Consider the following 13,193-nt stretch of genomic DNA (forward strand, 5'->3'; position numbering starts at 1 on the left):
CAAGAAAGATTTACTTTGGTTCATGGTTTCATGTGGTTTTTATAGTCCATGGCAGGCTGTGGTGACATGATACATCACAGCAGGGATTAAGTAGTGGACCAATGCTGCTCACACCTCATGGTGGCCAGGAAGCTAAGACCAAACAAGAAGGGGCCAGGATCCCAATATCCCCTTTGAGGGCATGGCCTGAATGACATACTTCCTTCTAGTAGCCCCATCTCCTAAAAGTTCGACAACCTTCTAACAATGCCACAGGCTGGTGACCAAGCCTTTAGCGTATAGGCCTTTGGGGGAATATTTGGATATTTAAAATCCAAACTATAACAACTCTTTTGCCTATATTCATGCTACAGTTTGGATTTCAAATATTACCCAAAGGTCCATGTGTTAAAGGCTTGGTTTCCCATCTGTGGTACTACTGGGAGGCGGTGGAGCCTCATGGGAAGCTTTATGTCACTGGGAGCCTACTATAAAAGGGACTTTGGGACCCTAGTCTCTATCTATCCATGATGTGCTGCCCCCTCCATTGGAAAAAAAAGTAATGGGTCTACCCAATTTGGAACTTCTAAAACTGTTAGCCCAAATGAACTTTTTCCTAAGATGATTAACCTCAGGTATCTGTTATAGTAATAGAACATTGGCTTAAAAAATGCATGGTGAGTATACCTCCCAGATCAAGAAAACAAGGACACATACCATCAGAATATTTTTGCCTCTTATATTCAGATGCAAAAGGCAGCCAAGAGGTTAAAATGGAATTATAACTTGTTATAATTTCTAAAACATCAAATAGCTTACAAGTTGAAATCAAAACAACACACCTAGCCACTCCACAAGTATTAAGTACCTAGTCAACACTTATATAGATTTTTTTGCAATCAAATTTATAATTTCATAGAAGAGAAAACATTTGGAGTGCTACAAAGAATATGATAAGTCTATATGTCACTATAATTACCATGAAGATGGCCTCTTGAACACATAACACTGAATGAATTTGACTTCGTGTCCTCAATATCTATTCATATCATTATAATCTTAAGTTTATAAAGTGAGGCATCTTCTCCTGACAAAATATACATGGGAACACACATTTCTCCTAACTAAAGGTAGTCTCAGGTGCCCAGAGCAATTATCATTTCTCTGTGCTCAGCATTTCACACAATTTCTAGGGAAATAGTAAATTAATGAATACTAGCTGAGAAAATAAATGAGAAAGAACAAGCACCTAGGAAACATGGTGGTGCTTGTCAAGAAGCTTCAATTTAACTCCTAAAATCTCTTTACAAATGTGTTTGTAAATTTGCACAACCACTATTTGATTTCCTTCTATAGTGAAATTCCCTTACAACTTTCTATTAGAGAATAGAGCTAATATTTGCCAGCAGTCCTCAGTATATGTGATGGGTAAGACTCAAGCAGACAATCCTTAAATTCAGATTCCCCTACATCCACATTTCTGTAATTACACTTCTTCCCATTTCTTTCCACTGGGTTTTTCCCATTTCATCTATCTTATTGTAAACTCTCCCCAACCCTGCCTCCAGAAATGTGAAGAAATAAATGTCTGTTCTTTATAAATTATCTAGTCTCTGGTATTCTGTTATCGAAATACAAAACAGACTAACAACTGATCTAGACAAGAATGATCTAACAGATTTGACCTGAGGTCTTAACTTCAAAGCCATGAAGTTAACAACTGCACAATATGCTTTCTAGAAGGTTGCTATTCCCACAGCCTCAGTTGTCATTTACATTACAACTGTTCATAATCTTGTAAACTCCAATTACCTAGAACCCTCAATTACCTAGTGGATCTCTCTAAACTCCTCACAGACACTTTTAAATTAACATGACTTCATTTCTTCACTCCAATGTAAAACTATTTCTTCTCCTGTATTTTTTAATGTAATGTCACCATAATCACCCAATTGTTCAAAGTAGACATGTCATCTTTGACTTCTCCCTCTGCCTCACCCTAGATGTCATAAAATTTAAAGATTTAACATCCAACACATCTCTGCATTCTATCCATTCCCATTCTCCTTCTGTGGGCTACCAACATAGCTCACTTACACTGTAAATGCCCTCCCTGCTGACTCTAATGCAATCTTCTCCCAAGTGCCAATTAACTTTCTGATCTACTACTCTTTCCCATGGCTCTCTGTGCCAATTAAATGGGAGGAAGGGGCCAATCCCTAGACTTTCAGGATGGAGTTGAAGATTCCCCCCATAACTTGACTGCAAAAACATGTCTTTACTTTCTTTCATCACTTATAGTAGTATCACTACTGTCATACATCAAGCCTACAAGAAACAACTCAGGATATTTCAAAAAATAAACCATTCGATTTTGATCTTCAGCAACACTGTGCTGACCCCTCTGCCTGGAATATTGTCTTTCCCTTTACATGTGGCAAAATTCTACTTAATCTTCATCCTCTTCTCTTAAAGCTTTCCCTGACTATCAACTATTATCCCCAAATGATCTCTCTATTCCCCCAGCACTTTATTCATTCCAAAACTGTTTAACTAATCACAACATGGATGACTAGTGATTGATCTCTGATGAACACTTGCACGTCAGGGGGAATACTGTGTCTTATTCATCTATATCTTCCCAATGCCCAACAGCATGGCGAATCATACCCAGCACCCAATAAATACTTGCTGAGTCATTAAATAATTCAACATTTGCTGTGAAATTTTACACATCTTGGTTAGCAATTCAATTGCAAGTTTACACACCACTCAAAAGAATTTTCAATAAAAATGGCATAAATAAAGACTAAAGGTTCAATATTCAGCAGCAGCATCTTTATTGTCAAATCTTTTTATCAATATTTTTGAGTATCCTTCAGATTGACTCCTTTCCCAATAATATTTATTGTTGTTGTTGTTGTTGTTGTTGTTGTCTGTTTTTGTAGGATCAGCAGTAACTACAAGCCTCGAAGGCCACTATGAGATATAATCCCAAGTGAAACTGTGTCCCTAAGTATGGCTGGATAACTACTTTGGGTATATCATTTCAGTAAATTTACAATAGAAGCGTAAGCACAATCAGGTAGGTTTCAGAAACAGAGACATGTGCTGGTGACTACCTAAAATACATGCGCATTAGTGAGCCTTTATTCCAATTAGTAATCGAAATCTAAACTATGTATAACAACCTGATACTACTTTGAGTAGAATATCCTTTAAGAATAACACTTATTTTTATCTTAACTTTACTCTAATACAACCCCCACTCCATCTTGCATGCAGGCTCTATCTTGTTAATCAATGGGATGTTGATAAGACTGCCTTATCTTTAACACTTTCCCTTCCCACCCTGTTGAACCTTATCTCTACATTAGTCCCCTGAGAACTTCTGCTCTAGCCATGTAAGTCTCCTCAATATATTCTCCCAATAACCAAATTCACATCAACTTCTCAGCATATGATTTTGGATCTCTTTTCTAATTCAAATTTTTACACTTCTTTCAAAGATCAGCTCAAGCCAGGTATGGTGGTGCACACCTGTAATCCCAATGACTGGAAAGACTGAGGCAGGAGTATTGCAAGTTCCAGAACAGCCCCAACAACTTAGTGATACCCAAAGCAATGTAGGGAGACCCTGTCTCAAATTTAAAAATGTAAAGGACTGGGGATGTGGCTTGGTGGCTAAGACCCCTGGGTTCAATCCCCAGTAGCAAAAATAAATAAGTAAATAACAAAGACCAGCTCAAATCTTACTTCTTCCAAAGAGTTCTGTAAATCAGACCACGTTTTATCTTTTCTAAATCTTCATTGTACTTATAGTTCTCACATCACAGTTTACATAGTACCTCGTTTGGGTTCATAATTCTTTTTTATATACCTGCTTTCTTTTACTAGCTGGACTGTTTGCTCTTGAAGGAAAAGTGCCAGGTCTTCATATCATTTGCAACCCCATAATCTTCCTCCCATAGCTAGCATAACACTGGAGAGACAGGGCACATGTATTAAGTACACAAAGGACTGCACAAAATGTTTTCTGTATAGATAAACCACTTAGGCAGAGTGTGATACATAACAAATATGTGCCTACTCTGTGGCAAGTACTTGTCTATGTGCTGGAGATATGGCAAAGAAGAAAACAGACAATTCCTGTTCTAAAAGGTACTGGAGTTCAGAGAGGAAAGTTTTAATTCAGAGTACTTTTAAGTATTACCAAACAAGGTTTACTGGTTCCAAGACATAAGAATCTCGGGTAACATAACTCTTTACAGATCCCGTGTTATGAAACTTAATTGCAGAATTTTAGTGAAAACTTAATATTCCCCAAATTTCTTGCACAAATATTGATTAAATTTCAGTAGACTATCTTTTACAGATTATAGGCAATGCCTTAGTTACAGAAAAAAACTGACTTCTATCTTCAATGCTCCGCTCTTCCTAAGGATGGCAATTACAACCACCACACAACTACCTACGAAGGAGTCAGGCCCACTGAGAAGAGAGCACTGGGCTGATGATCCGCTGCACCTCTACACTCCAGCTTCTCCAATCAAGCCCACACGTTGAACAGAATCTCTGTTTTCCACCTGGTAAATAGCAAGCCTGTACTTCTTTGAGGAAAAATAACAACAAAAATAATGCTTCCATACTTTCTTGGCCTTAATAATGACAAAAGCACACATGGGTCTGGGAAAAGTAACAGCAGATTTGACTCCATGGAAAGGAAGTAACAACTGAGGATGCGTTTCAGCCCCTTGGCCTCAAAATCTGTAACAACACCGAGATAAAATGCCAGGGAAGCACGTGGACACACACGTGAGGTTGAAAAGTGCAGGCAACAGGTTGGCCTTAGGTATCTACACTGACAGGTCGCCTTCCCCAGGTCGTGGGTGTGTCTGACGCTCACGCAGGCACTGATTCACAACTCTCTCCATAACAACCGGCTCCCACTCGGAGATGCGACAGGGCAGGGGAGATGCAGGCCCCAGCAGTCCCAGACTTTCCCAGCCCCAACCCTGGGGGCCTCGGGTGTCGCCTCCCGTGGGTCTCGAGCCACTGCTCCTAAGGCAAGATGCGAGGCTGCTGGGGAACCTGGGCTTCTAATTCGAACTCCTCAGTTTGGAAGCCAGACCGAGCCACCTTGAAACCCCAGACACCTACTCCCCACTACACTTTCCAGGACTAGGAGTTTCCCCCGACCTCCTACTACCGCTTCCCGGGAGCCGGGGTCCCGGAACTGACCCTCTTCAGCCCCCGTCCGCGCTCCTTCCCCGCCCCCGGAAAAAAGCGGCAGAGGGCGGGAAGCGGCGCGCGCGGGTACGGTAGGGGCGCGTGTTCCCGCGCCCCGGGCCCGCGCAGCAGGTGCGGCCAGGCCCCACCTCCCCTGCGAAGCCCTGGCTACTCACCCCAACGATGTTCCTCTGCGACCTAGTCGCCCCCACAGACGCCTCTTCCGCTAGCTGCGCGCCCGCCTCGCAGCCACCGCCCCCTAAGTCGCTGCCGTCGCTGCCGTCCTCGGTGCCGTCCTCGCTGCCGCCGCCGCCGCCGCCGCGGCGCGCGTCCGATTTCACGCACACCGCCGTGGCCGCGCACGCGCCTCTGCGCGCTGGCGTCACTTAGCAACCGACCGTGCTCGGGTGGGCTAACCGCCGGGGTTTAGGCCCCCATGGGCCTCGGGCGGGTTCTGCGGCTTTCCTCCACCGCCCAGACCCGCTGCCCCGGCTGAGCAGGGCCCCCCAGGGTGTGGCCACCCTGCGGGCACCTGGCTCCGGGTAAGTCACGTCACCACACGTCACTGTATAGCGTCACCGGTGCGCGTCACTGCGGAGGGGAAGGTCCAGGGCACCTGTGGACGGAGCAGTGGCCTCGTCCGGACCGGCGCGGACCGGATCGGCAAGTTCTTCCAGATGCTGGAACGTTCTCCAAGAGTGGGACCCGAAGGGGCTGAGTGACATTCGTTAACTTAGCAGCAGGGTGTGATGGCCCGAGCCTTGAATTGCCATGCCTCAGAGTCCTCGTTCTGTAAGTGGGAATTATAATATCCGTCCTGCCCACACTAGAAAGTTTTGAGGCTAAACGGAAGACACTATGTAAAGGATGAAACCTACTTCACTTTACTTTCTCATGAGAAGACAGTAGCGCAAGAGAAGTGGAGAGTGTGGACTTTGCATTCACTGAAATCTGAAAGCAAATTAGATGTGAGCCTGGCTGATATTGGAGAATCAGTTCCCCTTGGAAGTTACTTCCTTCAGGGCAAGGTGGGGGCCGAGGTGCAGGGATCTGGGGAGACTAATTAGGAAAGACTTAATTCCAGGGAAAGGAGTAAATGTAGGAAGTGAAAATAGTCGGGAAAACCAAGGCTTGGGCCAGGGATACCCAGTTTGAGGCCATTGCAGTCCTTCAGACAAGAAGTGTTGAGAACCTTAACTAAGGCATTGGCAGTGGGAATGCAGAGGAAGGGAACACTGTTTAGGTGGTACAATTGCCAGCACTGGGTAGAGGATAAATGGATAATTCTAGTGTAGGTGCTGGAGTAGATACTAGCAAGATGGGAAGAAAGTGTCTAATATACTACATAGTGACGATGACCTGTGAGATAGGATGATGAGTTCAGATGTAGATCTGTTTGTTTTGGAAACACTATTCCACTCTCCTTCCGTAGGGAGCAGCATCCATTAGTATGATACTTCTGGCTTCTCCCTGCCTGGATCCCCAACTCACTCCTCCCTGGAAAAGTGATTTCCTGATTGATGAACTTAAAAGGAGAAACAGTTCTCTCAAAAGAGAGTTGTCTTGGGCTGGGGTTGTGGTTCAGCTAGAGCACAGGCCTAGCACATGTGAGGCACTGAGTTCATCCTCCGCACCACATAAAAATAAATAAATAAATAAATAAATAAAGGTTATTGTGTCCACCTATACTAAAACAAAATTAAAGAAAAGAGTTGCCTTCAAGGAACTGTCCTTGTGTTCTCTTCTCTCTTCTGCTGGGGCAAGGGCTAGTGGTAAAGTTTTCTAGGCCAGAGCTACAAAGCAAGTAAGCCTGTTTATTTCCAGAGTATAACATAAGGAAACTGTCCACAGGTGATATCAGATATCTGCTTTGTCAATTCTGTTATACAGGAAAATGGGCCCACAATGGTGACTGCATCTTAATCTCCAGAACCTGTGAATATGTCACCTGGTGTGGTGAAAAGTCTTCAAATACAGGGAGATTATACTGAATGAATGGCTGGGCTACAGGCAGAAATGTCAGAAAAGGAGAAGGAAGCAAAGGTCAGAGAAACAGATTTGAAAATGCTTCACTGTCTACCTCCAAGATAGATCCAAGGGGGCTAGGAGTGTAGGTCAATGGTAGAGTGCTTGCCTCACCCAAGCGCAAGGACCTGGTTTTGATTCTCAGGTGCAGGGGGGTAGGGATACCCAAGGTATATAGACATCCTTGAAAAGGCAAGGAAATGTAGTTTCCCTGGAGCTCCCAGAAGGAGTACAGTCCTGTCAACACTTTGATTTTAGGACTTCTGACCTCTAGAACTTTAAGATAATAAATGTATATGGTTTTAAGCCACTAAGTTTGTAGTCATGTGTTACAACAGTGGGAAGCTAGCAATAATGAAGATGGCAGTTGGTTTCATCTAGAAAAGAAGGGTACAATTTATTAGGCCTCCTATGAACTATAATAGTGTGAATGTGACCTGAGGGAGGCAACCTCCACATTTTAGAGGGAAATGTCCAATAAACAAATTCTTCAGGTCTATGAATTAGGAAAGAACTCGGATTAAAATAAGCCAGATGTGGAGAACATGAACTTATAATTGTTCAGTTAATCCATAGGCATTGATGAGATCAATCAGGGAGAAAATATAAAATTGTATTAGATTCATTTGCTTATAACAGCACACATCAAATCCCATTCAGATCATTTCAAAAACCTTGTAAGTCAATATATTGATATGCCAACTTCTGTCCAGATTCTATGACTGTCACACAGTCATAGAAACTCACATTTTGGAAAAAAAAACACATATGTATAGTAGTTGCCATAGTTATTTTTCTTTAAAAATCAAGGTATAAATATAACTATAATGCAGTATACCAGGTGCTTTAATAGAATATGGACAAGGCAAAATGAGGGTTGTATAAACTGATTCAGAAAGGGACCATTCCGTTCTGCCTAGTGAAGTCAGGATATTGAACGAATTTCCTACACTGACAGGTAGACACAGGACACCTCAAAAATGGACAAGAATATATGAAAGCATGAGTATGAAAAAGGCCAGGAGAGCTGTGCTAAGCCAGTGATATCACTTAACATTCCTTCCAAGTAGTTTGGTTGTAATCTGAATAAATGTTTAATTTTAAAAAAATATTTTTAAACTTAATTTTTTTTAATTGAGAAAATGGCCACAAATGAGAGTTGAATGCAAGAGTACTTTATTTTTTCATAAGCTCCAAGAGGAAACATTCATGGTTATAAATACCATGTTTTGGTACTTTGCTTATCTAATCTTTATATATTGTCACATTTAATTTCTCAAGCATTAGCTTATTATATCAGCCATTGACATAGCTCAGTATTAGTAAATGGAAAATAAAATTTAAGTTATTTGGCCAAGGTCAAAACTATTAAGTAGCAGACTGAAATTTAGACCTAGCACAGGTGTCCTCTCTCCAGAAAGCCTTCCCTTGAATCCTTAGTTGATTTAAGTGCCTGTCCTCTGACTATGAGCATAATGTATTTTCACTGTGGCATTTACTTCAGTAACAGTGATGCTTGCTGTGTGCCAAGTACATAATTCCTGTACCTGTTCTTTTACCTGAGTTTAAATGTGTTATGGGCATTCACTCATTTAAACTTTATAACAGCCCTTAGAAGCACCACATAGAAAGACCACAGAGTGAAAGCATATACAACAACCCTATAGTTTATCACAGTATTTTATAAATGAAGGGCTTAAGATGTGGCTCAGTGGGAGAGCACTTGCTTGGCATGTTTAAGGCCCTGGGTTCGATCCCCAGCACCAGGACCAAAAAAAGAAAAAAAAAGGAAAGGCTAAATAGTCACTCAGAGTCACTGCAGAATTAATAAGTGATGGAGCCAGATTCAGATCTAGATAGTCAGATGCTAGAATCTATGCTCTTAACCTCCATTCTGCTACCTGCAGACCATATACCCTCTGCTTACATGAGGGATTCTAGAAAACAGCTCACAGAACTTACTGATGTATAATTACTGTAGGGTTGTTGTATATGATATTTCTCTGTGGTCCTTCTATGAATGCAAAAGAATTTTTTCTGAGTAAAAAGTCATGAAATATTTGGCTACTCTTGAGTAATAGATGTTCTTTCTCTTCATAAGCAATAGGATTATATAACAGGCTGTTCTTCCCTTTTCTCTTTGCTAAGAAGCTCTGCATAAATGTGTTGACTCAGTGTTTGTAACTGAGTGGCTTGTTCTGCATACTGTGTTCTGTTTTTTTTATTACTCAGCCTTCCATTTGCTATAACAAAATATCTGAGCTTATCATCTTATAAAGAGAAAATATTTATTTTGGCTCACAGTTTTGGAAGTTTCAACCAATGATCAATTGGCGCTATTGTTTGGGGCCTAGACTGAGGCAGTATATACGGCAGGAGTGTGTGGTGGAGCTAAACAGCTTGCCTCATGACCAGGAAGCAAAAAGAGAACAAGGAAGGCATCAGGGTTCCCCAACGCCCTTCAAAGGCATGCTTTCAGTAACCTAAAGACTTTCCACTCAGCCCCCCTCCTAAGGGTTCTACATCTACCAAAAGTGCCACCCTGGGGACCAAAACTTTAGTACATGGGCCTTCAGGGGACATTCAAGATCCAAACTACAGCAATTGGTTTGAAATTTTTCAAAATAAATAGTTGGAAATAATAATGTAAACTTTTCTTATTTTATTTTTTTATTTTTTTTAAACAGAGAGAGAGAGGGAGAGAATTTTTTAATATTTATTTTTCAGTTATCGGTGGACGCAACATCGAAGCCAGGCCACACACATGCCAGGCAAGCGTGCTACCGCTTGAGCCACTTCCCCAGCCCCTAAACTTTTCTTATTTTAAAAGTAGCAAACATAAGCCTTGTTTTAAAAAGGATATGTGCAACTTTGATTTTTTCATGTTTTGATTCTGAATAAAAACTAGTTTGAGGTTAAATTGAATGTGTTAAATATAGAATCTCAGTTCTTAAAAAATCAAGACTACTGCATGACCTTGAAAGTCCAGATTAACTGAATTGTTTGCCAGACAGATCAGAAAGTATTTCAAATAGCATAAAATAGCCTAATTGTGGCACTTCTAGTTTTTTACTTATATCTAAATAATTTGAAACCACTTTTAGGTTATTTGTACACATACTTTAGAGATAAGAAGGTCCATTATCTTCTATATGCTGGTGATATTTTATTATGATGAATAATATTGTGATGAATATAGTTGATCTTATTGCTTACTGTTTATCAGAAAGAATGAATTAAGACCTGTTCCAAAACTAAAACTATTAACATGTCCTTGGATTTAATTGACTCAGATCCAATAACTAAAACCCAGGTTAAGTTCTTCACTTAAGGGTATGTTTTGCAAGTAATTCTTCAGGTACATTTACTGGCAGTTGTTTTGCTAAAAGCCATATATTTCAGGACAGCAGTATTCAGGTTTTTCTATAGTCGGAATGAGAAACTAAAAATTTCTTCTTTGAAAATATTTTAGTGCACATTCTCATCATTCTTCAACAGGGCATTTGAATGTCCAGCAGCCCAGGCCAGTGGGCAAGTGCTCTGTATTCATTGTTGCTGTGTCATATAATAATAGAAGCTTCCGGCTGCTGCGGTTGTAACTCAGTGGTAGAGCACTTGCCTAACACATGTGAGGCACTGGGTTAAATACCACATAAAAATAAATAAAATAAAGGTATTGTGCCCATCTACAACTAAAAGAAGAAGAAGAAGGAGAAGGAGAGGAAGAAGAGGAGGAGGAGGAAGCATCCATCGATGCCAGACTTGAAATCAGTTGATCTCTAAATATTGGTAACTTATGTGAACTCTAAAAAAGAAAAAAAAAAAGTTTGAGTTTGCAGGCTTACTGCTTTATGGGTTAGAACTTAATGGTCTTCAACATTTGCTTTATTCTTAGTTGCAAAGAGTTGATTTTAAAGGAAAATCCTGGATTACATGGGGGGGAGGAGCTCCCTCTATCTACTACCATATGTTCCTATTAAGAGGACAGTCTTAATGAGGTGACTCACTCTTCACAAAAGGCAGTGAACACCCTACCATCTGCTGATCTCATTACTGAAATCTGAGCAATATGTATCTGCCTTCAGCCACACAATAGGAACCAGTCCATCAGAAAACTGCATACTTAGCCAAATTGTCCTGAGTTCACATATTCAGAAACCTTCTCATCCCCTTTCAGGAGTGTTCTGTTGACTTGTTTGAGTCTTGGCTTCTTCTGCTTATATTAAGAAATTGTAGAAGGAAGGAACAGTTTCACAAAACCCACTAGTACCTTTCCTGTAAAGGTGTTTCTCTGCACTTGATCACTTTATGTTGCTTATCAGAAATGCCACAAGAGAATTTTCAGAGCCAAGTGTTATGAAATGCCTGGTTATCCTTGTGTAACTGATGTATATTCCTTACAGACAAGTGAATGTGTAACTGAATTTGTTTCCCTTTTCACCTTGGCTACCACAAAACTCTGACCTACATTTGTAGCTCAACTTCAGTTCCTGGGTAGAACCTGTGTCTACATATCTGCATTCTAATCTGTTCCCTGGTCTGAATTTTCTCTTTAAATTTGGGGTATCGGGGCTGGGGATGTGGCTCAAGCGGTAGTGCGCTCGCCTGGCATTCGTATGGCCCGGGTTCAGTCCTCAGCACCACATACAAAGATGTTGTGTCCACCAATAACTAAAAAATAAATTACTAAATGATAAATTTTAAAATAAATAAATAAATAAATTTGGGGTATCTCTTGCTCTGATTTATCTATTATTTTAAAATTCTGTGTGAAATTGCACTAGTCATCTCAAATTATAGAAAAAGCTGGGAAATTAATGGTAAATATGCCTATAACTTTCTTATGCCTAATTATTTGCCCTCCGTTCAGGCAGGAGTTAAACACTCTTCCATGCTGACAAAAATGTTTCTTTATGAGTTCTCCAGGGTTTATAAGAGATAAATAAGAGAACAATGAATTACTTTCAAAGGATTCTTAATGTTGTTGCAACTCTTTAACTTTGCAATGTCTTTAACTTTGATATTTTTCCCCCTTTGGAGGGAGATGGATAGGTAAAATAATGGTTGACAAGCTTAAGTTGGAAACTTAAGGTCCCAAGTTCTTTAATCATATAATTTTCTCAGTTCTTTCAATATTCTCTTCTGGTAGGCCTGGATTTGAAGAATTAGCCTCTGTATAATTTAAGTCATATTCTTTGTTTTAACCTCCTTTCTACCTCACATATTAGTGATCCCATTGTATTTGCTAGTATATGTCCACATATACACTTTATTTTTTTTTTCACATCCACTCTTTAACTGAAGGTACATGGAAGGGCTAAAGGCAGTGTTCATTGTTGTCTTAATACATCTTTTATATTTGGGAAGCTGATGGCTGAAAGTTAATTGAATGTGATGACCATTTTTACACGTTATCATCATATGCCAATCTATGATTTAATATTTTAATTCTATTATTACTTGAGAATAAGACAATAAAGCTGCTTTGTAAATGTAAGGTAAACATTAAAATATTTCACAATTTCCTGTAATCCTGTTTGGGCATTTCTTCATTTTTTTTCCTTTATTTAATATTTTTTAGTTTTAGGTGAACACAGTATCTTTATTTTATTTTTATGTGATGCTGAGAAACGAACCCAGTGCCTCACGCATGCTAGGTGAGTGCGCTACCACTTGAGCCACATCCCCAGCCCCCATTTCTTCATTTCTTAATATGCCAAGAACCTAAAACATGGAAATAGCCTACACTTGTTTCCTATTTCAGTTTTCATTTACTGGGTCACTTTGATCTAGGCACTGAGAAGATATATAAAGATCAGTTTTTGTACTAAAGGAACTAACAGTCTGAACTTCACTGTCCCATGTTAGCCTCTCTCCACATTTGGCTATTTAAATATTTATTTATTTATTTTTAGTTGTAGTTGGACACAAAACCTTCATTTTATGTATTTATTTATTTG

The 13,193-nt window shown here is 40.2% G+C and overlaps 1 protein-coding gene across 2 annotated transcripts in view; it reads right to left on the minus strand.

Moving 5' to 3' along the window:
- BTBD9 (BTB domain containing 9) overlaps positions 1 to 5,539 on the minus strand; it is a 404,071-nt gene extending 398,532 nt beyond the window's left edge. The window contains exon 1 of one of the 2 annotated variants that reach the window (XM_081294490.1): positions 5,385 to 5,539. The gene's annotated coding sequence lies outside the window, so the exon portion shown is untranslated. The remainder of the gene's footprint in view (positions 1 to 5,384) is intronic. The other variant, XM_081294491.1, reaches the window with a different exon arrangement.
- Between the last annotated feature and the right edge of the window lie 7,654 nt (positions 5,540 to 13,193).

Source organism: Spermophilus citellus (assembly GCF_964194105.1).
Source record: "Spermophilus citellus genome assembly, chromosome: 5".
Classification (NCBI taxonomy): domain Eukaryota; kingdom Metazoa; phylum Chordata; class Mammalia; order Rodentia; family Sciuridae; genus Spermophilus; species Spermophilus citellus.